The sequence below is a fragment of the Parasteatoda tepidariorum genome, chromosome 2, assembly GCF_982258835.1.
Source record: "Parasteatoda tepidariorum strain Cologne lab strain chromosome 2, Ptep-v5.0, whole genome shotgun sequence".
Classification (NCBI taxonomy): domain Eukaryota; kingdom Metazoa; phylum Arthropoda; class Arachnida; order Araneae; family Theridiidae; genus Parasteatoda; species Parasteatoda tepidariorum.
The window spans coordinates 118027473-118053716 of record NC_141756.1 but is presented as its reverse complement, the minus strand read 5'-3'; the positions used below and the strand labels follow the sequence as shown (position 1 = coordinate 118053716).

Genomic DNA, 26244 nt, shown 5'->3' with positions numbered 1-26244 from the left:
TTGATAAATAAAATTATTTTTGATAGTTTTTATTAAATTGAAAACAGCTATCTACATTAAGAAGTTGATTTTTGTTTTTTCTCTGTTATTTACAGAAACTAGACTTCTAAAGTTGTTATAAAGAAAGTTAACCAAAATCTGGTAAAACTAATTATTTTTAAATCCGGTTTGACTATGTCGTCTGAATTTCGAGTTTGTGTTAGTCATTTTAAATTCTTTAAAGCATTATTATGTATACTATATATTAAATCTAGTTACGTCTCAAATTTGAACTGTTAAGCTTTTATTGATTGTAAATATTGGATTTTTTAAGTAATACCTTGGAGAGTTCTAAGTAAATATTAATTGTTGAAATTTAATTGCATTTCATGTCAGAAATTTTCTTAAAAGGAAAATTTTTAAGTCCCATCAAATTTAGTGAAAAGTTGTTTACGAAGCCGTTAGTTTTATTTTCAAGATTTATTTCAAAAAGTTTGCGTCAGGTTTAAGGTGTTATTCAGATAAAATTTAAGTAATTTTTAAAGGATATTTCTTTTTGTTTTAACACTAATCATGAAATTTATAATTTGTTTTCTTTCAGCATTATAAGTAACTTCTACTGGAATCTGCACAAAATGGTTTACTGCATGAAAATGAGTAGCAGATGCAACGAGTTGAATAAGGACTCTATACAGGTCAAGAACTCTTTATATTTTGTGGGATTGTTTTAGTTTGTGCACTTCATATTAATTGCCTACACATTGTACTAGACTGATACAGATATTTCAGATCTTTTATGTTACTTTCCCATTTTTTAAGTCTTTTCTTACTCGAAATTTTAACTCTAAGTAAGATGTTGAACGTTTTATGTAGTCATCTAGAAAATTGTAAGGTTTTAACTCTTAGATATTTCACTGTCTATTTCAAGTTATCATTCAGATTAGTCTGATTGGAAACATTGGGCGATCACTTACTCTTTGGAAATTCTTACCTAACTGTTAATTTTGCCCAACTTATCTAAATTTAGATTGACTCAATAATAAGAAGCAACTAGTATTCTTATTGTAAGAAAGTGCTTAAAATTTAGCTCTTTCAAACTAAACACATTCGTTGTAATTTTTCATTAGCGTGTTTTTAAAGAGATTCAACTTTAAGACAAGGGAGATTCTGAAAACTAATTTCTAAATTTTTGCCTGGTTCCATTTTTATCAACTTTTTGTCTAGAGTTTTTGCAAAACTTATAAAAAATTCAATGAAGTTAAGTAATTTTTGAAGCAATTTTTGAAGTTGTGTAAGATATAAGCATTTAAAATAGTTCTATACTGATAAACAAAATTGAACAGAAAACAGATTTTCTTAATGTAGTGAATGTTATTTAATAACTAACGAAATTTAAGATTGTAATCTGACTTTTCGTTTCAAACAATTTTCTAAGAATAAAATCTGAAATAAAACTGGTTAAAATCTCTCTTGAAAATTGTATTTAATAATTCGCAAGTATCTGATTTTGAGTATTTCAAACTAAGCTCTTAAAATCACATCGTTTGATACGAAATTTGTAGAAAAATATCTAATTAAACAGTTATAGGGTATTGATAAAACATACAATTTGTTTACTTTCATGTTAAAATTGATTTTCAGTTATGAAAAAAAAAGTATTGTAAAGATGATTGTAAAGAAAAAAAAAAGGTTTACAGCTAAATTAAGTCCCTCCTAGCGCAGAAGTGATGAAGACTATACGAATGTAGAAACCTAAATACGATTTTTGTTTCAAACTTAAGTAGATAATTAAACATTTTTAATAGTCTATATACTTGCAATAAAATAAGTTAATAAAAGCAATTCTAATATAAGCACTTAAGGGTTCTTCGTGTTTTGATAGAGCTTAAATCCAATGATTTTATAGTATTGTGGTGTAATTGCAGTTGAAAGTAAAATTTAATAAAACAGATTGTCAACAAAATGCGTACTTGGCTCAGGAATTTTCAACTTAATTTTAAACTAAAATAAAAAAAATTATTTTAGCAAGTAGATGCGCTATTGAGTCTAGTCAAAGTACTTAACGTAAATTGAAGATAAATTTTAAGTCTATGACAAATTTATGAGTTTTAATGATACTTATTCGCTGCTGGAGTAGCAAAATAATGACTAACTGTTCAGTTCAAACAGAATAATGACTAAGTATTCAGTAATCACATAACACACCTTAACATTAACCATAACACTAATTCGCTGCTTCAGTGGTAGAATAAGTATAAGAGTAAACTCCTTTTTTGAATAAAAGTAACATTATGATTGGGTTAAATAGAAACTGTGTTGGAAAGTTAGCAAATTAACCGGGCAATTTTATTTAAAAAAATTTGAATTACGAAATTTTTGTAGGAATTTTGTTACAAAAGTAACAGTGAGTTCTTCAAAGTAAAAGCTAATTTACTAATGACTATGAAAATGATCTTTTAGTTGCAATTGTCGTAAATTGAAAATAACTTGCAAATTGCGTTTCTTACATTTGAGAGTACTTATAACAAACTTCATTCAAACCATAAGCCTAAATTCCATTTTACAGAGAATCAGATTGGCACTTAGTTCTAGCCCTACTTTAATGTTAAAAGCAAAACTAGTAGAAAATTAAGTTTCATGAAATTTTATGTGTAGAAGAATTATTTTTTTTATATTTGAAAAATTACTTTACAATAGAAAGTAAATATAAAAAGAAGTTTTCAATGTCTTGCATTTCAATCTCTTGTATTTGCTTGAAACATTTTAAAACTTTAGTAATGCAAAAGTTGCTCAATTAACGTATCGCCTTGCGTTTGTAGTCCCGTACATCTCATAATTCGAGCTTTCGTGCCATACAAAACTATTTATAACTAAAGGAAAGACCCAGCGGATAAGCGAAATATTTTTAATTCAAAAAATTAAATAAAATTAGATTATAAACATTAAGTTTATACAATTTACAGTTTAAGAAATTTTAACTAGAGTAGGCGAACCTTCTTATAAAATCAAAAGCATTAATGTAAAATATCGTGAGCATTTAAATTTTCAGAAATTATTAGTTTAAGAAATTAAATTCTAAAACATATTAAAACTAACCTAGAGGAAACCTGTGTATCTGAAGTGTTTTATAGTTATAATTGGTCAACGGTTGCTATGTTGTGAGAGGTCAGACTCTAAAGTACATATTACGATAATTCATAGTTTGATTTACAAAATTCAGAGTTAAAGTTTTAGGGGAAAAAGATAAGTATTTAATTTTTTGCTTTAATATTACTTTTAAACACTAATTTCGGCAGAGACAGTTTAGAGATTTTTAAATTTCAATCTTAAACTATTGAGTCTTTTCTTATCTTTTTCAGAAGAGCTTTTTAACCTATCATTCGAAGCCAGACTATAGCTGAACGGAGAATCTCACAGGATGAAAGGGACTATCAACCGTTTCTTGATTAACAGACTCAACCAGGAATGAATTCTGACTTTAAGGACATCGCATCAAGGTGTGTATGTTATCTGTATATTCTGTGGAAGATTTGTTTCGTTAAATTCTTGAGGCGCAAACTCTATTTCTGGCTGTGAATTTTTAAGCAAATTGAATATTTACAGCATTTTTAGTTTTGCTTTTATCATTCTTTTAATTTCGGGCAAGCTTTTTATCTAATTTTATATTTGAAAAAACTTTAATAAAAGATTTTTCTATATTATAATTCTAAAATATATATACTTGAAATGATGTAATAAAACTACGTAATTTTTTAATTACTTTGATAAATTAAACAGCGACAGTGTTAAGACAAATCTTAAAATAAAATTACTTTTAACAGTTCTTATTAAATTTGAGACACTAAATATAAAGTTGAAGTTAGATTTCAGTAAATAACGAAGAAAACTTTAAAATTTTTTTAAGAAAGTTAAATAAAATCTGGCTGAAGACAGAAGTATATATAAGTACCATTGTATATATAAAACCATGATACCCCAGCTTCAAATACTATATGGTTCTGTTCAAATTCGGTTTGACTATGTCTTTTGAGTTTCTGTTAGTAATTTCGAAGTCTTAAAGTATTATGTGTACTATATATTAATCTAGTTATGTCTCAAACTTAAACTGTTAAACTTTTATTAAATGTAAATATTGGTTTATCTAAGTAGTACCTTAGAGAGTTCTGAGTAAATAGTAATTATTGAACTTGGTGAACGCACATTGCATTTCGTGTGAGTTTAATTCTATCTTTCTTACAATGACATAAATTTAAGTCTAATCAATTTTAGTGACAGGTTGTTTAAGAAGCCTTAAGTTTTAGTTTTAAGATTCATTTCGTAAAAGAGTACACGTCGGGTTTAAACTGTTGTTCAGGTAACATTTAAGTAATTTTTAAACGAAATTTCTATTTGTGTTTATCTCAAATTATGAAATTGAAAATTTGTTTCCTTTTTAGAATTAGCCACTTCTATTGGAATCTTCACCTATGCTTTACTTCGTGAAACTGAGCCTCTGATGCCAAGAGAAAAATCTTTTACTAGAATCTGCACAAAATGGTTTACTACATGAAAATGAGTAGCAGATGTAACGAGTTGAATAAGGACTCTATACAGGTCAAGAACTCTTTATATTTTTTGGAATTGTTTTAGTTTGTTCACTTCACATAAATTACCTACGTATTGTACTAGACTGATACAGATATTTAAGATCTTTGATGTTACTTTCCTTTTTTTTAATGAATAGTCTTAAGAATTTTTTTTAAAACATTAGGATGTAATTAAAAACATTTCATTTAAATTTTGGCTGTAATATTCCTATATTATGAATGCCAAAGAGCAGATTTTTATGAATTTTAATTTTCTATTGATTCTTTAAACCTTCACGGCCAACTCTTTAATATGTACAACATTCAAATAAATATTGGTTAAAGCAAATACGGTTGGTTGGAAATCTCCAGATACGTTGATTTCCTCACCACAGATTATCGAAAATAGTGAAAAATTCTTTCCTTAGCCAAAATTTCAATTCTAAGTAAGATGTTCTGGAACGTTTCATGTAGTCATCAAGAAAATTGTAAGATTTTAACTCTTAGATATTTTACTCTCTATTTCAAGTTATCATTGAGACTAGTATGATTGGAAACATCGGGCGATCACTTAGTCTTTGGAAATTCTTACCTAACTGTTAATTTTGCCAAACTTATCTAAATTTAGATTGACCCAATAGTTAGAAGCAACTAGCATTTTTTTTTATAAAAATTCAGTGCTTTCAAACTAACTGCATCGAATGTAGCTCTTTATTAGCGTGTTTTAAAAAGCTATTCAAATTTAAGATAAAAAGGGTGCGATTCTAAAAAAAAAAATTCAATTAATAATTAAATATAAAGTTTCGAGCAATTTTCTAAGTATTTTTGATTGTAAATTTTTAGTATTTTTCTCGATGCACAAAACAAACTAAGAATACCTTTAAAGTTATACTTAATTCAGAAGTATCTGATTTGGTGTATATCAAAAACTGAACCTAAAACCACATCGTTAGATACGAAATTTATAGAACTATAAAAGGGCATTTATAAAAATTTTGCTTACTTTCAAATTGAACTATATTTTTTTTCATTAAAAAGAAATGGCGTTAACTATAATTTTTTCCACTTAAGTTAATTTCCCGCCTAGTGCAGAACTGAGGTAGGCTATGTGAATGTAAAAACCTAAATATTTACTTTTAAATTTAATTATAAATTTAAGCATTTTTAATAGTCTACATACTTACATTAGGATGAGTTAATATAAAAAAATTCAAAAATAAGTACTTCTAAGCAATTAATCTTTGATTTAGCTTAAATCCAAGGATTTTATAGTATTGTGGTGTAATTGCAGTTGAAAGTGAAATTTAATAAGACAAATTTCCAACAAAATGCGTTCTTGTCTCTGTTATTTTAAACTAAAATAAAAAAATTAGTTTAGCAAGTAACTAATTTTGTAAAGGTAATACGCTATTCAGTCTAGTCAAATTACTCATGGTAAATTAAAGATAAATTTTATTTTGTCTATGACAAATTTATGACTTTTAATGATGCTTATTCGCTGCTGAAGTAGCAAAATAATGACTAACTGTTCAATAATCACGTAACATATCTTAACATCAACCATATAACACTAATTCGCTGCTTCAGTGGTAGAATAAGAATAGAATATAACAGTGTACTTTTGAGTAAAATTATAATTGGGATTGGACTGAATAGTATCTGCCTTAAAAATTGGTAATTTAACTGGAAATTTTATGTTTAGTATAAATCACACTTTTAATTACTTAAGTTTTATAAAAATTTTGTTTCAAAGGTCACTTCAAAGTAAAACTAATTTTCGAACGGCTGTAAAAAAAGATCTTTTAGTCGAAATTCTCATAAACTTGAAATAACTTAAAAACTGCGCTTATTACATTTGAGATTACTTATAACAAACTTCATTCAAACCGTAAGTTTAAATCCACTTCACAGAAAAATCAGGTTGGCATATAGTTCTAGCCCTACTTGATTTTCTTCTAGTTTTGTTTTTGACATTAAAGTTATCAAATTTTATGTGTAGAAGAAACTTGTTATGTTTGAAAAATTTATTTAAATAGAAAATAAATATAAAGAGATGTTTCAATGTCTTGTCTTGCATTTCAATGTTTTATATTTGTCTAAAATTAAAATTTAAAACTAAGGCAATGTAAAAGTTGCTGAATTAACGTATTGCCTTGCGTTTGTAGTCCCGCACATAAGCATAAGAGCTTTTGTGCTACTCAAAACTATTTGTAACAAAAATAAAAACCCAGTGGATATGCGAAATATTTTTAATTCAAAACATAAGTAGAATTCGATCATAAACATTAAAAGCTTATACAATTTCCAGTTTAAGCCTTTTGATTTTATAAGAAGGTTCGCCTACTCTGGTTGAAATTTCTTAAAGTAAAATATCGTGAACATATAAATCTTCAGAAATTATTAGTTCAGCAAATTAAATTCTTAAACATATTAAAACCAATCTCTAGTGGAAATCTGTATGCCTGAAGTGTTTTATAGCTATAATTCTCAGACAGTTGCTATTTTTTAAACGGTACGACTCCCAAGTACATAATACTCTTAATTTTCATTTATCTCAATCATTGTAAGTTTTAAGTAGAGTTGCAGGAAAAATAAAGGTTTATTCTTTTACTTTAAAATAACATTTAAACATAAACTTTGCCAGAGACAGTTTAAAGATTTTTTAAATTTTTATCTTTAAGCAATTGAGTCTTTTTTTATATATATATATATAGATTAACTTTAACCTGTCCTTCGAAGCAAGAAAACGATCAGCCCCATGTACTATGATAAATGTTTAGTAATTATACTTTCTTTGAGAACTTTAGCTCTGTTAGAGTAATTTAAATGTTTACCCCCCATAAATCTGCGATCTATCGGAAACTCGATATAGGGACATAGTTTTACAACCAAGGTAAATTTGTGTGAAACGAAAAATTCCGAGACGAACTCGACAAGCGTGGAGTTCGAATTGGAAGCGGTAGACGGCCGTTCTGCTCTCTTCGAGCTCTACACTCGTTCAGCAGTTTCGGAACTTTTTGATTTCCTTGTGTACGCTGCTATAGTAAAACAGGGTCTCTTCAGTAAGGACTGGGGTGGCTTTTGGAGTTCTGGGGGTCCTGGACTGCGGTGCTAGATCGCATGTTCGTGTCCTGAAGTCTCCGAAGAACTCTAGCACTTACAGCCGAATAGCCTAGAAGCTGTTAAAAGTAACTTTTCAACTAGAGCGTTCATCAAATTTTAAAGGGCTGGGTAAGGTCCTGGACTGCGGTGCTAGATCGCATGTTCGTGACCTGAAGTCTCCGAAGAACTCTAGCACTTACAGCCGAATAGCCTAGAAGCTGTTAAAAGTAACTTTTCAACTAGAGCGTTCATCAAATTTTAAAGGGCTGGGTAAGGTCCTGGACTGCAATTTTGCATTGCAAGTTCGTGCCCTGAAAATCCCCGGCGCTTTGAAAGTGTTTAGTAGAACTAGACCACTCGTAGAACTTTAGATTACGACAGTATGTAATCGTTTAAAGATCTCAACAGAAAGTGATCTAAGCCTTATGTGGATGAAGGTTGCATTTGACGAATGCTCTTAAAATTTGCGTTGAAACTTAGTATCGTTCTGAGTTTGAAACTTATAATTGTAAAAACTTATGTTAGCGATAAATTTAAAGAAGAAAGTTTTATAAAAAATTTTAAAATGAAGGTCTAATTTGCTAAACCTTAAATCATATAAACTACTAAATAGAACTTTTATAATTGCCATTTTTTAAACAATTATGACTGTGCAGATAAGTTCTGAATCCGACTGTTATTAATGTTATGTGCTTAAATAGTTAATAATAAAAGCAAACTTCTAGCTTGCCTTAAGGTAAAACTAATCCAAAGTTCGAGTAATTTGACAGTATTTGCATTGAATAGATTTTCTAAAGTTTCAATTTTAAGAGGCAAAACCTTTTTTGAATAAACAAAAGCGAATTTTTAAATTTTAATAAATACATTTTATACGAATCTTTATACTCCTAAATTTAATTGAAATGTTTTTAATGCATGGAAAATTTACCTTCAAACAAAGAGGCAAATACAGTGCTGCAAGTTAAACTGATCAGTAATTTTAAAGTTTCTCATTCACTTCAAACTTAATTTTAGTGTTGAAATTAACGAAATTGCGTTTTCCTAAAGCTAAAATGTTTTTCTTAAATATCTTGTATCAGCTAGATTAACATGAATGAAACTGTTTTGAAATTTTATTTTAAGAGAATACTGAAACAGTATGTATTTAATAACAAATGTATCTTATTTCTCTATATTACGATGGAGTATGAAATTTAAACTTTAATGTTTTGTGTCAACGTTGTTATATTGATGTAAGTGGATTGTTACTTGCCTTGAATATTTATTAGTTTAAAACCCTTTTGTGTACACAATTATCCACTAAAAATGCTCTTGATATAAATTTATTTTTTAAATGAATACTGGATTATACTTCTAGTTTATTTAGTAGTAAATCAAAGATCGCTGAAGAAGTATAAATATTTTTAAAATTCTCTTAGATACATGAAATGATTTGTCGAAATAAAAATTTAAAATTTTCTAAATTTATTAATCAGCTCTTCGTCTTAAAGCTTAACAAGTTTTGTTCCCTGGATTTCTCAATTTACTGATATATTTTAATTATAAATATGATTTTGGTTTGTAAGGCAATGCAGTTTTATTTGTTCGGTAATAGTTTTCTACATTTAAAAACACCTTTTAATGGTAATAGGAAAACTAGTTTAAAAATTATACTAACAATGGACCCTGTTAATTTCATATTTTTATAAATAAATACTTATTTCTGTTTAAAATTGATACAAAACTTTTAAATTTTTATTGCAGCCTAAGCTTGAAATTGAATTTGAAGTTGACCCATTTTCAAAATGACAATTTGAATCCATTGAAGAAACCCATTTTCCAAAATGGTTCATTCTATTTTGGCTTTCATAAAATGAGATTATGTAAAAATTCAGATCTGTGAAATAAAATTTTAAACTTTATTGCTAAAATCTAAAATTTATTAAATAACCGAAAAATAACTTTCATAAAAATATTAAGTTGCGTTACTTAAATATATTGCATTCAAATGTTTATATTTAAAAAATAATTTATAAATTTTTATTACAATAATTTTGGATATAATCGCTAAATTAGCACTATCTATTAATAAATCCCCAGCTGAAGAGTAACAAAATAGTAATAATAATTATTGTTAAAAATGTTTCCTTAAACAAATTTAGTGGCGAATGTTTTTAGTATTTTGCATTGAATAATTTTGTAATGAATGAACTATTGTTTGAGTCTTAAGAAATGCTATTTGTAAAAGTGTGTTCTTTGTCTTGTACAGAAATAAAACTTGTGTTTAATTTATTTTTTGTCTTTTTATTAACAAATTTGTTAGCTTATAAGAGTCGAACATCAGAGTACAAAACGTTCTTAGATTGTCAGTATATCGGTTTCCGTCCATTTTATTGTAGAAAAATTAATCACTTTAAATGTACTGTGTTTCTTACGGTGCAATTTTATTTAATTCAAATGTGGTGATTCAAAAAAAATTTTTTTTGACAGCAAAATCTATTTTTTGATAAATATTTATTTTAAACGTTATAAATGCAAGCAACATATGTCAGATTTTTCACTTTCGATTTAACTTTTCTGGTTTTTGAAAATTTGACTCGTTAAGACTATAGAAAATTCATTTTTGAAATTTTACGAAACTAAATTTAGAATTCTGGGTCATACTTCCAAAGGCCATTTTTTTTAAAATGCAACATGCTTTTTTTGTAGTTCAACTTCAAATTAAGCATAATTTTCGGAATTAAAGAATAGTTAAATTTATGCTAAATTAAATCAGGCAACCTTAGCGGTAGAGTTTTAAAGCATAACTTTGAATGATTTCCACCTTTAGACTTATAGTATTGTTTGAACGCTAAATCTTATTAAATTTATCGACACTATTTTACATTTTTGAAGAATATGAAAATAGTACTAGAAATATTAAATGGAAATTATTTCTTGCGATTTCGTTTTATAGTATCTGATTTCTTTTAACTCATAAAAGCATTGAATTTTATATTTTTCGGTAGATTTTACTGTTTTAATTTGAATATTATATGTAATACTTATATTTCTTGATTCTAATACAAAGTGCGTGTGTCACCAGCTCTCGTATTTTAATTTTTAGATAAAATGCTAATAATTTTTTTTTTGAATTGTTATGTTGAATGCATAATATTAAATAGTTATTAAGAAAATATCATTTACTTCTATACATGGCAGTACTTTTACTTTCGTTACTTGTACCGCCGGTACAAGTAAAAAGTACGTACTTTTACTTGTACTTCGTTACTTTTTAAATTTAGTACTTTTACTTGTACTTTCGTTACTTTTTTAGGGAAAAAGTAAAAGTATTTGTAACGGAAATATCGAATGAAATCGTTACTTTTTTCTAAAACTCGGTAAGCTTTCTTAAAAAAAATAAAATAAATAAATAAAAAAAAAAGCTGTGAATGCAATATATATGCATTCACAGCTAACTTCGTTTTTAAATACCTTCTGTTTCAACTTATACTGCACATTCAATTATTTTTTACTAGCTCAAAGATCACAAAGCTATCTGAAACCCCATGTTTGCTTTGTTTATGTTTGTGTTTTTAAAACGCGTTTCTAAAGAGTAAAACAATTTTATATCAATGGTAATTTAATTAAACAAAAATAATAAACTAAAAATTAAAGTCAATAGATAAAATTTCTTTTTCGTACAAATCCATAAAAAGTTTGATATTAAAATTATATTTGATTTTAAAATTATATTATACGATTATATTATAAAGCTATATTATAATATTCCTCCGAATTTAAAAATAAATTAATATCCATAACTTTCAAAATTAAAAATAATTAAATAAATAACAATTTTGCAAAAACATTAAAGAACATAAGAATATTATTCAATAAAATTTTAAGTTACTTTGAATTTTCGATTTCCTAAAAATGTACTTTTAAATCGTTACTTTTTTTTGTTTAGTACTTGTACTTTTACTTGTACTTTTTACTCGTTACTTTTTAAAATAAGAACTTTTTACTTTTTACTCGTTACTTTTTTTAAAAATACTTGTACTTTTACTCGTTACTTTTTAAAAGTAACGTTGCCATATATGTTTACTTCATAACATATTCTATTAATCTTAGTGTTTTAAGAACAGGTTTATTAAATTTGTTTAACCTGCTGAAATACGCTTAATCTCTAAGAAAAATTTAAAAATTGTGGGTTTTTTGAAAATCTGTAAATCTTCTTAATATTTAATGAGATTTATCTTCGGTTATAATCGCAGTAAATTTAATACATGAAATCATATGAATTTTTTAAAACCTTCAATAGGTGTTAATTACTAATGTCTATCGTGAATTTAAATAAGCGAAGTCCTTCGAAAAGTTCAATAAAGAATCGTTTACATGCCGCATTTGCTTTTATTAGTCAATGACATTTACTTCTAGTTATTAAAAAATAGCTAAGGAATACTTAATTACTTTCAAAAGTCGAATACATATAAAATTGATAGTTAATGAAACTGATTAATTTGGGAAATTTCCTTAATAGAACTGCTTTTAAAAAAAGACATCAATACTCTATACACAAGTTTAAACCAAATTTAAATACCGTTTGCTAATGATTTTAACTTGATGTAATATTCTTTAGAACTCGAAATTTAGTAATGAAGTTGTTCAAATCAACTCAATTAAATGAAATAGTTCAACAGCGATATCGAAAATATTTTGAATATAAACTAATAAGTATCGAGAGTTTCAGGCAGCAATTAGAACTTCTATATAAAATAGTATTAAAGCTCCCTATGATTATGATGGAAGTAAAATTGGACTTGCGTTTCTTTAGAATTTATACCTACTACCGCTGCTTGGACAATAGTGAGGGAACGGGATCAGTTGAAAACCCATAAATAGCTGTGAAGAAAATAAATTAGTAAAGCTCGCGTGCTAATCTAGGAATTGCATCTGATTTAGTAATTTTCATGTTCAATGTTAGGAGTGATCTGTATATAGATGGCACTTTTGAAAATCATTTGTTCCGCAACTTTTCCAAACAAATTATATTTTTCACTCGAACAATTACATAACCATTTAAGTTCCGAACTGCTTTTTCCTTTTTCACTTTGTTATAAAAGATTCGTTTCTGTTCGGAACGTTTTAATATCCAATTGTCACATACTAAAAAATATCGTCAAAAAGTTACTTGTTGAACAAAGGAAGTGAGAAATACCATTTTCCGTCAAAATCTTTTATCTTTAACTCTTTCTTTTTTATTCGTTTGTGTTATAAAAATTTTTACAATTGAGTAAATTTTTTCTAAAACTTTTCTCGAAAATAAAACATTTTTCCAAGATATTTTCATGATTCAGATAAAAATTATCCTTTCCCAACTTTATATTAAGAAAAATTCTAAAATTACTCAAAGCTTCAATAATTATATTTATTGCACTGTGATTCAATGAAATATAAAGTTTACTTTTTATAACTACATTTTATTTTAAAGAAGATTCAATTGATATCCAATTGATTGAATTGCTTAAATATTTTTAACTTATCAAAATAATCAAGGCCCTCTGAGAGACGATTGTTAATCAATTCCTTTTGTATAACAATACTAGTATAGTATACCATTCAATTTTATTTAAAATTAAATATGTATAAAGCATTAAAAGTTCCTTTAAAAAAAACATTGTACAATCACTCATTTTTTTACGATTGAGTAATTATAGATTCTTTTCAAATTCGGGTACAATGGCATGAATATAATCTGATATGTTTATGCAATTGTTAAGGAGGTGCAATTTTTCCAGGTATTTTTTCGCGATTTACAAAGTATGCTTTTTTTAATATCAGAGAAAATATCTTATTACAAAAGTATTATTAAAGGTTTTTAATTATGTTTGAGAAAGGAAAATGAAACTCACCCTATTCAACCCGTACTAAATATTTCTTTAAATCGTCCCTTTTATAATAAAATGTTTAAGAGACCTTAACAAGATAGAATAATTGAAATTTGTAATTCGCATAAAAAAAAATTATTGAAATTTGACTTAGATCAAAAGTAAAAAGGAATTTAGATTTTTTTTCCTCTACCAAAATGTCACTTTATTAAATTTAAAACCTTAATTTCATGCTATTTTTTTTTCTGATTTAAGCATTAATACAACTTTAAAATACTATCTTCAAAATATAGCTCTTTAAATTTCGAAATAAATATTTATTTTATTTATTCATTTCAAATTTAACTTATGAAAAAATATTTAAAAAAAAGTGCTGAAGAGCAGCAATCCTAAATAAATATTTAAGTTGCACATCGAAACAATGACAGTAGACTATACTTTAGTCGCTCATTTCGAATTTAGCTAATAAATAAAATATTTTACTCTTTTAGAGTCTGAAGTGTCAAAGTTCAGCAGACGCTATCCTAAAACAATCTGGCATGCACATCGAAAAATATGATAGGATATTATTCAATATTATAAAACTCGTCAATCCATGAAATCTCCCTCCATATAAGCCTTAATCAATAAAACCTTTATATATTAATAATATCCATCCTTTTATGTAAATGTCCATTTATGACTTATTATGAGTATTTCAAAATGTTGTGCATACAACCTGAACTTATAAATTTTAACTGTTTTTACAGTATTGTGAAATTTTCTCCATTATTTAAAAATTTAAAATTTTTCAAACATAAGTTTCAAAATTTATATTTGAAATTTAAAAAAACCCCATCAATCATAAATTTTTCAATGCTCAAATGAATCAGCTTATCATACTGACATAAATTGTTGACATAAACTGACACAAATTGTCATACTGACATAAATTGTTGACATAAACTGACATAAATTGTCATACTGACATAAATAATGTTATCATTTCAATAAAACATTTCTCTTTTCTGTTTATAAATTTATAACGATAGCACAAATTTTATGTGCGAATATACTTTCTCTTTACCATGAACTTCTTAAAATATACTTTAAATTTTTCATGATTTGACCGTATATTACAGATAGCATATTACAGATTCCTCGTTACCATAGTCACCGCCATGAGTTGAGACGAATGACTTTGGGGAGTTCTTACTCTTTGGTTAGGAGGCCCGAAACGCAAAAATGAGTTTGCAGTGGTGTTTGTAAAGATCATAATAATAGGTTGAACCAGTTTATGTGTGAAACACGCTAAACTGATCGACAACATCGAGTTCTGCATTGTTTGCAATGCACTATGGTTTAGTGGGAGTAAAATGACATGTTTTGCTAACATAGAAGTGATGCCCTGATGTTTCCAGGGCTGATGTTATATCCAAAGTTCCATGCAAGAAATAACTTTCAGTAATTTTTTTTTTATTTAAAAATAGTCGGAAAAAAAATACAATTGATACAAAAAATAATTTTTTTTTTTTCTCTTCATAATTTTAAAGAATCAAATTTAACAAGGCAAAATACAAAATTTGGTCGAAATCAGAATGTCTCTCGAGAAATCGAACTATGTACATACGAATTTCTTAAAATTCAATTTCTAAACTTTTCGACCGATTTCCCTCAAATTTTGCAATTTGCCACGTGAAATTAGATTTTTGAAGACGATGTAAAAATTGTATACTTCACATAAAAAATAATTCCAAATAATATAAAAAAGAAATTTCGAACCGCATTAAACTTTTAAAGTATTTTGCGACCCTTTCATGGCTCAGTTTAAATCCTTGAAAACATATAACGGACTTCTATTTAACGAACTTCCATTATACGAATTTCTCTATTTTACGAATTTTTTCGAGAAACCAAGAACATTTTGGAAATTTTTTTTTGAAAAATATCTTCCAAATAGAGAAGTGAATTTTCTATTTAACGAACTTTTTTTTCATTGAGATCCGCTTTTATTTTCCAAAATATTTCTTAAAAACTTTCAAACTTGTTAAAGCATTTTATGGGGGCCTTGAATTAATTTTCGAAGCCACCGATTTATGAAATGCATTACTGTTTTCAGTAAAAATTATCTTAGAGAAAGCAATAAATTCTCTTTTTAATTTCATTTCAAAGGAAAAACTCAGTTCAAATTAACGGATTTTATCCGTAGCAATTTAACTTAAGAAACGCATGTGGTAATGTATGTTTAAAACAACTTTTATACTAAATGCAGCTATAATTTTATACATAAATTTAGCGTTTTTTTAGTTGAAAATGTACGTAGCATGTACTGGATAATGTTTTGCTCTATTCTTGCTTTCCATGCAGATTTCTTTTATTTCTTAAGATTTATAAAATAAATAGTAGATACTAGTTTACAAGATAAAGGTGTATCCATAGCTATTTTAATTATGTCTAGTGTTAATGAATTTGTAACCTTTTTTGTGTTAAACTATTTCAAAAGGGGATTTTCTATTTAGGTAATTTTCCTTGTAACAAATTTATTCTCGGGATATAGCGACTTTGTTAAGTAGAGGTCCGACTGCAATGTAATGATATTACACACTGATTGTGCTTGTCAACCCTTTCAGATTGCTTCGCTATTTGAGCTGATTTTACTCGCTCATTAAATACTAGTTCCTTAGAGTACTTTTTTTAAAGTGTAAATTCTTTCTTAGAAATTTTATAAAACCTTTGATTTCAAACTACTTAGTAATACTGAAATACTACCAAGTGGTTTTTAGTACTACTACTAGGAAATTAGATTTAGACTGGATAATTCATTCAATTTTTCTATGTACACAAAAATATAAATTCAGTGTTCGGAGTTGCAACAGATTAACATATTGGACACCATATGGCATTGATGAATGCCTCAGCTCATAAATTAAATAAGACAGTGTGACTCTTGTGTGCTACACTGCAATGGTGCCATTGCCTGTGCGAACTACACTATCTGGCCATTAATGACCGGACACCCCTCATTTCAGATACATGAGGTGCTAGTATCAAGTCAGTAGGGCGTAGGGCTGCCACGCGCCCGAATCACAGCTTTAACCCTTCTAGGAAGGCTATCCACTAGTTGTTGGTACACGGCGGCAGGTATTGCCCGCCATTCCTCCTGTAACATGGCGAAGAGTTGTGGTTTTGGGGCGTTGTGGTCTGGCCCTCAACCGGCGCTCCAACTCATCCCAGATATGCTCAGTTGGATTGATATCGGGACTTTGGGGTGGCCAGTCAAGCTCTTGCACCCCCATTTCATCAAACCAGTCCGTGATAGCATGTGCTTTATGAATGGCAGCGTTATCGTGTTGAAACACAAACGGCCATTACCGAACTGTTGCCACAGGGTGGGAAGTGCCGAATAGTCCAGGATGTCTCTACACCCTTCTGCGTTCAGGATTCCACGCACTAACACCAAGGGTCCAAGGCCAAACCATGAGAAACAGGACCACATCATAATTCCTCCACCGTCGAACTTTACAGTGTCCGCGGTCATTAATGGCTAGATAGTGTATTCATAATAACTACATTAATAAAATTGCTCTATACTTGTACTCTACGTATTACAGTCCTGTATTCTGACATAAACTTGTTAAATGTAGTATTTATAAAATCTAACGAAAAATGCTTGAAAAGTTTTAATATATATATATATATATATATATATATATATATATATATATATATATATATATATATATATATATATATATATATATATATATATATATATATATATATATATATAATACAAAAAGTAAATACTTTTGTATTAATAAAAGAATTAAATCTCTTTCGTTTTCATAAAATGTCTTTGTTAAAGAATAAGCGTAGAGAGATTCTATTTTGGGAATTCAAGGCTGAAAACATACCATTGAAATATAAATAGATTTATATTTCAAAGGAAGAGTTATTTATAGAATCGTGCCCTTTTTCAATTCCATATAAGGAAGCAGAAATGATTTTCCTTAATGCGTAAGGATACAAGGAATGTACGAAGGTGTATTTTTACCTCAAATCTATGTTGGTATAAAACGTAAGAGCGCATAGTTTTGCGTGTCCTTTTCATCATGATTTGATCCTGATAAGCTGTTCCGGAATTGTCAGGAGTCTTGTCCACTCCCCCTCCTTTGCAGGAGTGGGGACGTGAATTGTTAGCAATACCAGCCTACCTTTGAATAAACCTGTTTAGAACGTCTGATGGCTTATGACTGCAATTATTTCAAGCTAAATACAACACTGATAACAGGATTGGAGCCCTGTTATTATATATATATATATATATATGTTATTATATATATATATATATATATATATATATATATATATATATATATATATATATATATATATATATATATATATATATATATATATATATATATATATATATATATATATATATATATATATTATAATAATAATAATAATAATAAATCAATAATTTATATTACTTTTAAATTACTTATAAACAATATGCTTCTGATTTGTATTTATTTTAAAGAATTAAGAACTAAAAATAGAAAAGTTCTCCGAATTTTTTTTAAAATTTTAAAGTATCTGTCTTAAACTGCTGTGTTAAAAAAAGAAAAAAAGAAACAATTTGAGTACAAGTGACAACTATAGTAGTAACCGCTGAAATAGAGATCGAAAGTTCTTATCTATTCACTTGGTTAGACTTTCCTTTAAATTAATGCATTTTCTATTGTTAGTCATCAATTTTCGAAACGTGTTAGACATTGATTTACACATTTTGGTTGAAAACATGAAATAGGTCAAAGTTATAACAAAATTTCTACATTTTTAAATTATGAGTGTCAGATGAAAGACTGTCATCATACGATGCCTCTTTTTGTAAGGAGAACTTGTATGTGTGTTAATTTTGTTTACTTCCCAGTGGCAGAATCGTGGTGACAAGGCGACACTGTCGTTGGACACAAAATTTTTCCTTTGGGAAGTAAAAAATTTTGGTTTTCTTTTCTGCAAAAGTTTTCGATCTATTTTTGTAATGTAGTTCTTGCTATTGATTTCCACAGTTATTAAAATCCTATATTTTTAATACGATATTATTTATTACAATAACTGAATCTCAAAATGAAAACTCACATTTAGTAATCTCTTTTTGAAAAGTCCGATTCGAGTGATTTTGTCGTCGAATTTTTTTTTTGGTAGTTACTGCAACTGATTTCACGATTTCTTCTAATGCCATGATTTACAAAATGCAAAAAAGGAAATAATTAGTGTGTTCTCCCCTTACAAAATACTAGAATATCAGCAAAAATATTAAAAATGTTTAAATGAAAAAGTTATATAATTTAATTTTTAATGGAAGTTTTTTTTTTGAAGTTGATGATTTTGTTTCTTTAAATTAGCAACAAGTATATTTTTTATTTTTAAAACTATCTTGCAGTAAGATATTAGTATTAAGGAGGCATGTTGCAGAAAGCTCCCAAAAAAAATTCTGCTACAGGGGTTTACTTATTGATGAAGACATTTTTTTTTATATGTGGTGGACTTATAATTTATTTTTAAAATCTTGATTATAAATTTACAAAGGAATTTTACTATCTGAGGCAATTTTAGTAGTTAAAGTAAACAATATATGGTTATTGGTGCTTTTGCACCTTTCTTACCCTACCATTTTTATTAAGAAAATAATTGCACGAGGAATCTATTAAGACATAAAATCTATTGCAGTGGTCGGGAGTAACGCACTGTACGTAGTGAAACTACTGTAGTCACGACTTTTCTTCGTAGTTTGTAGTGCAGAGTGCCACTTTTTGACAAAAGTGTGTAGTGACATGGTGCATAGCGTTTTAAAAAGTACTTAAAGGTGCTTATTTTCGATTTTCGTTACTTAAAGGCATTTAAAGGTGCTTTTGTCATGTGGTGTTTTTAAAAAATGCTTAACTTTCCCTTTTCGAAAATGAGATTTTTTCCCCTTCATTACCATGTTGATTTTCGTCAAGTATGCAAAAGCATGGTTTTCACGTTCAACGTAATCCAATACGGCATACCATCGGTTCATAGCGTATGAAAGCACCAATCATTTTACAGGTGTGATGTAATACTTGAGGTTTCGCATGTGCTGGGTTATTGCAATCTCGTTTGCAACTCTGCTGCATTTTGCAAGATATGCTCAAATTCAGTCTTCATTTTCCACCATCGGCGATGATTGCATAGAATCGATATTTTCCGATGCATCGATTTATCCCCCAGTCCTAGTGAGTAGTGTGATACAAACAAAAACAATAGCGATTCCCGGCAACTACTTTTAACACCTAGATTGCCCAAGGAAATCATGTTGACTGCTTTTTAATTTCAATTAGAAAAACAATGATGTATAACATGACACAATTTCTTAGGATTTTGTACAACATATAATTTTTTCATTGTTAAAATTTCTAATAACTTGTTATATAACTGTAAATAATATAAAAAACATTAAAAATTAATTTCAAGCAAATTTCTTGACACATTATTTATTCTTTTACAATCCAGTCATTTTGACTGCTTTTGGGCAGTATAAGTGTATATACTAAGTTTCCGTCTTTCTAGTGTTAACGGTTGTGTAAAAGAAACAACGTTCTAAGGCATTTAATTTTTCGAATTTGATGGATGCAAATCTTTGCGGGTCCATCAATGGATGCAATGAAAAATGACCCTGTGGCTGCAGCTGAGCGTTAACATAGATTTAAACTAGCCACTACAAAAAATAGATAATTAATCACTTTGTTAATTAAATACAACTTCATAACTGAATGTACGCTCGTAAAGCATTAATAATCAAAGTTTAACTCAAAATTTAACTTTAACTCTAACTACAAATACGATATTTTCTAATTACCCCCCCCCCCCCCGCATTTTTTCGCTACATTTTTTGCGTTAAAAAAAATTTGGACATAGGAGATGATGGTGTCTTGTGCATGTAGCTCCACCCCTTATAAATGACAAGCAAATCACAAACATTCGATGTTTTCGCAATATTTTAACGACTACAAATTAAATATTTAGTTAGCTTTTGTAGAAAATGCAAGCGTTTTGTCTTCGCAAATAGATCGTGTATCATCGAATCCACAAGAAATTGTGCTCGCGGCAAATTTTGAAAAATACAAATTGTAGCCGAGATAAATTGTGCTCGCGTCGAGTGGTTCCCACAATATATTGTCACTGTAACGACTTGTGCCCGTGCTGAATTGTACAGCAAAAAATTGGGCATGGCACAAATTAGAGTAGAACTAAAAAGAAAAAAAATGTAGGAGCTAAAATAAATTATTATCGTCTAAAACATCACAAATTTGAATTTAATCTTCAATTTGTCCTTTGAATTTAAGTTTATCCAGTAAAACAAATTTATGTTTTAAACAACCTTTGCCTAATTTTTGGCCTAGAAATCACAAGTTCAACTTTGCGTTTAAATGTTACCCCTTTGAAAGAAATTATTAGACTACTCTTACTCAACAAGCATTTTCGTAGTCTGCTTATCCACCAAAAATAAGTCATTGCAAAAACATGTTTAGCAAATCTCTAACTAAAAAACTTTAAGTTTAAATTTCGCACATAAATTAAAGCTTAGTATAGAAATCATTACCCCCTTAAAAGCTTGTTGGCGGAAAAAAATGTCAAAAATGAATTAGGGCTAAATTATTAAAGAAGTAACCAGAAAACAAACCAATAGTAGAAAATGGTTATCCAACCCTCAGAAATCAGTTTTCGCTATAAACTTGCATTACCTAAGTTCCAATTTAAAAAAAAGTTTACATTTTGCTAGCTAGTAATAACATACCAGAACAAATTGTTAGCTCACATTTGAGTGCGCCAAACACTTTTAATAACCCATTCTTAAAAGACAGTTATAGCTAAAATATGATTTTGCTTGAACTTTAAAAATATATCATTCGTAGGAATTTTATTTCAAATTTTAAACTGATCAAAGGAAATCGTTAACTCACCAAATAGTATTAAGTAACATGTCAATGAAAAATTAAGCAAAAATTAACTTTGGCCTTTGACACAGATGAGACATTTGTGTCCCTTAGAAATATTTTTTTTTGGATTTTTTAATTACAAGCAAAAACATATTCTGGTATTTTTTTTAATTCAAAAACAGTTTAATAGTTACTAAAAAAACTGTCAAACTATCGGACAATTTATATATTTGTACTAAAATATAAAATTTTCAAAAAAAGTAGTATGCATTTTTTTTACTCATATTCAAAAATTCCTCCACTGATTTTGCAAATTATTGAAGTATCAATGATTAATTACTGTTTCTCCAAATAAGTAGATTTTTAAGTCCTAAGCAAGCATTGCTCATAACTCTCCATCCCACTCCCTCTTTGATGTCGTGGTGGCTCAGAGGATGAAGCGTTTGCCTCCCAATAAGATGAACTGAGTTCGAATCCCAGTGATGGTTCGTTGATACAAATTCCGCACCTGGCTTGCACCGGTGACAGTGTTACCGCAAAATTTCTTCATGGTTTAGGCTAACCGTGGGAGGGTTTGTGGTTTTCTCCCTCCATGTAACGCAAATGATGGTTCATTCCATCAAAACAGTGCTCCAAGAAGGCAAATTTCTCCCAATCCAGGATTTCCTTTGTCTTCTGGATTGGGTTCAAAATTACAAGGTTACGGAGTTGACCATCAGTAGTCGTAAAGCCAAAAAAAAAATGGCTTCGGTGTTCAACCACGGTCATGAAAAAAATAAAATATAAAAACCACAATTCCTAGATTGCTGTTACCCGTCCCCCCAGATTTCAAGAGTCAAAAATCCAAATATGTAAAAAATAAAAATACATTTAGTCAGAAAAAGTTTTTTGTGTTTAATTTCGTAACTTGATAACACTCATTAATTAGCATATTTGGTGCCAATCATTAAGATTTGAACTCTTAATCAGTGACTTCATATGATGTAACCATTAAGATTGACGCTAGTGAAAATCAAATCATTAGAGCGAAAATTATTAAGGGTGATATCTTTTGGAATTGTAATGGACAAAATTCTATTTCATGTAATGTATTAATACATAATTTTTTTACTACTAAGAAAGAAAAGTAATTTTCGAAAAAAAAAGAAATTCTCTAACAGGAGGATATGTTCTTATCATGTACAAAAAAAAAGGTGATAGCAATCCTGTTTCAATGCTTAGTAATCGTTTAGTTGTAAAAAATCAGTTGCCGGAGGCAGCGTGCTACAAGTAGCGAAACTACTGTTTATTACTGAAACTACAGTAGTTTGTAGCGATTGCTAGCAACTATTTTTAACGTTAGTAAAAATAGTTGCTAGGATCCTTAGAATAAAAAACTATTTCATTTAAGCATGAATTAAGACTTCCTAATATGTATCTTCATATTTAATCAAGCTAATCTTTTATTCAAAATCATTTTGAATCTTGGTGAAAATTAAGTTCTGCAGTTAAACTTGTAGTTACTATGTCGCTATTTATCGAAGACATTTTCAAAGTAGTTTTGTTGTCGTTACATTTACAAAAAAAATTTTTTTTGTAGTTAACAACAAAAAAACGTAGTTTTTCCGACCACTGCTTTGGATAAATCATTATTTAATGAATTATTGTAATAAGTATAATTAAAAAATAAATATTTTTTTCACACAATTCCTATATGAAAGGCAAAACCATAGTAGTTCCCAGTTTGTTTTAGATGTATGAAAAAATTTAATTAATATTTTGATAAGAAAAATAAAGGGAATAATAATAATGCATTTTAAGCAATATGTTTTATATTTTAAAATTATTTATATTATAAAAAGTGCGCACATTTCTAGGTTTCAGAAGAAGTCCGATAAGTTATTATTTGTATGATTGTGTGGCAACCCTCCCGGCAGTGGTCCTGCTCTGTGCCTAAAACTCCTTACTTCCAGACTGAAAGCATCTTTGACCTCAGAGAGATTTCGGTACGTCTTCTTAAATCTCAGATAATTTGATAACAGAATCCCAAAAATATTGTAATATATAGTATTTTCAAAACTCAGTGCATACCTTAATTGTTAGATTAAAAAATTATATCGAGTTAGGAAAAATTATATTTTTTGATGAATTGATTCGGTATCAAAATCAATTAGGTGAAAGATTGTATAATCTTTCCGTTTAATAGTTGCATGATTTTGAAGCAAACAGTCATAAAAATTTTATTCAAGGAAATTACGCAAAACTTACTGTTGATACAATACATATATACTCATTTTTAATTTTTGAGTTAAGTTTTAGCTTATATGCTGTCATCTAGTTTAAATAAACTATCTCTAAACACATGGCAAATAGTCTGGTACTATTATCTGATGTACAGACTGAAAAAAACACATAATTTGGGGTATAATAAGTAAAATTACTTTAATCTTACTGGCACGTTACTTTTATAAAAACATCATCCTAGAAATATCATGTGCACGAGTAATAGAGGATGGAACATAACTAGGATATATTTTGACGGGAGCAAAAGGGTTAAGATAATTCTTTTATTTGAAACATAATATTCTCTTGATAAAAATATTCTTTACTCGTGTGAATTGTTTATTATTATCGGTATTTTTTACATTTCCTAATACCACATTAATATTTTTTTTAAATAATTAATTAATGTAAATATGTGTATATCATAGATTCAAAACATTTTGCTGAATTTTCTCATAAATTCTCCTGGATTTTGTTTGCTGAGTTGTATCCTGTTAAAAAAAAGCTTGTTCTTTCAATATATATATATATATATACTATATATATATATATATATATATATATATATATATATATATATATATATATATATATATATATATATATATATACATATATATATATATATATATATATATATATATATATATATATATATATCCACTAGAATTCACTCATATAAAATGCTGGCTAAGTATAATCCTGTTTAAAAAAGTGATTTTTTTAAAAATATTCTTATTCATCTTTAATCACATTTAAAAATGCTTAAAAATGTGTGCAAGTAATGAAATTTAATCATTAACAAAACTCAGAGGAAAGACAAGAAATTTTTTTTCTGAATGTTAGTGGCCAGCCTGATACATTATCCGGACTACAGTGATTTTGGGCACTTTCAATTTATGCAATCTTAAAAGAAATACTTACGCATTTTTCTGTTACGCATTTTTCCGCATTTATGTAAAATGTGTGGTACGTCTGTGTTAAAAAAGTATTTATTTATTAAAGGCTTAAGTAGTTAAGGAAAAATTAAAAAAGTATATTTCCCCATACTATACGACATAAAAATACAAGCAAGTATTTTACATATGTATTTCAAAATGTTCTAAACTCTTCATCCTGCAGAAAAATGTTATTGCTTTTGTGGAACATTTATTAGGCCATATTTTATTGGTTAAACTTTTCCACTGTTGCAATTGTCGAATTTTTTTAAGACATTTCAGCAGAACTTCTACAAGACTCTTGCCCCTTATTGTTGAAAATTATTTAGTTCAGGATACTTATCGTATGATTCTGCGAAATTTCAAAACTATTTCAGATTATTTTAATTTTTGTAGCAATTATTATAGAACTGTGTATATTTATGGAACTTCTAATATCATTTGTGATTTTAATTATCATCAGGAGTGCTCAAAATATGTACTATTTAGTACTGTTTAGTAAACTGTTTTATTTTAGAAGATTGGCATAAAACTGTTAATTCTATTAAAAAAATTCAAAATAATTTTTTTTTTTTGGATTCTCTTCTATTTGGTTAAAGGGACTCGATTATAGGGAGTTATCTAAAATGCACGAAAACCAGGAGAATTTTCATTATACCAGTAGACCAGGAGAAAATGACTAAATCCAGTAGTCTACTGGTAAATCCAGTAGAGTTGGTAGCTATGTGTATCATATATTAATGAAATTTTAAATTTTAGTGTTGTTAAATACCAAAATGGTGGCAGCTACTTTTACAACCTGGTATTTTAAAACTACATTTTCGGTGTTTCACCATTTCAGGAATTGTTGGTTTTTTGGGAAGCAAAACACTTAAATACGAGGAGTTATGCATGGTGTTTCACTTTGGTGTAAAATAGTTGCCACCATTTTCGATGTTGAGATACATTTTTACAGAGTAATTGTTGCTCAAAGCTTATATCCAAAAAACATGTCTCGTGCAGGAGAAATGGTTGTTGCAGTTGGAAGAGAAATATCCCAAAATTTGCCCTCTGCTGTGTTTTAATCCAGTGAGTGAGAAGAGTTTGACTCTAGAATGTTTGCAGTTTGTTAGTGAAGATCGAGGAGTCGGTCGCTTCCCGGAGAGAGATGGCAGTGCGGCAGCGAGCCGAGGAGTCGGTCGCTTCCCGGAGAGAGATGGCAGTGCGGCAGCGAGCCGAGGAGTCGGTCGCTTCCCGGAGAGAGATGGCAGTGCGGCAGCGAGCCGAGGAGTCGGTCGCTTCCCGGAGAGAGATGGCAGTGCGGCAGCGAGTCGAGGAGTCGGTCGCTTCCCGGAGAGAGATGGCAGTGCGGCAGCGAGCCGAGGAGTCGGTCGCTTCCCGGAGAGAGATGGCAGTTCGGGAGCGAGCAGAGGAGTCGGTCGCGTCCCGATACGAACATCGTCTTCCCCAGCCCGAGTTGGCATCGGAACGTAAGAGATCCTTGCGTGTCTTGTATCTCTATATCGTATATCGCTATATCGTTCGTCTTCTTTACTTGACGGCTTAAATCAGATTTCTGATGCATCGCCTGGAACTAAAGTCGCTGTATCGGCCTGTCGAT

The 26244-nt window shown here is 28.7% G+C and overlaps 1 long non-coding RNA gene across 1 annotated transcript; it reads left to right on the top strand.

Annotated features, from left to right (window-relative positions):
- Positions 1 to 570: 570 nt before the first annotated feature.
- On the top strand, positions 571 to 9893 carry LOC147816104 (uncharacterized). The gene is made up of 3 exons (XR_015431732.1): positions 571 to 674; positions 3339 to 3476; positions 4416 to 9893. It is a non-coding gene; the product is annotated as an uncharacterized LOC147816104 (long non-coding RNA).
- Positions 9894 to 26244: the final 16351 nt, after the last annotated feature.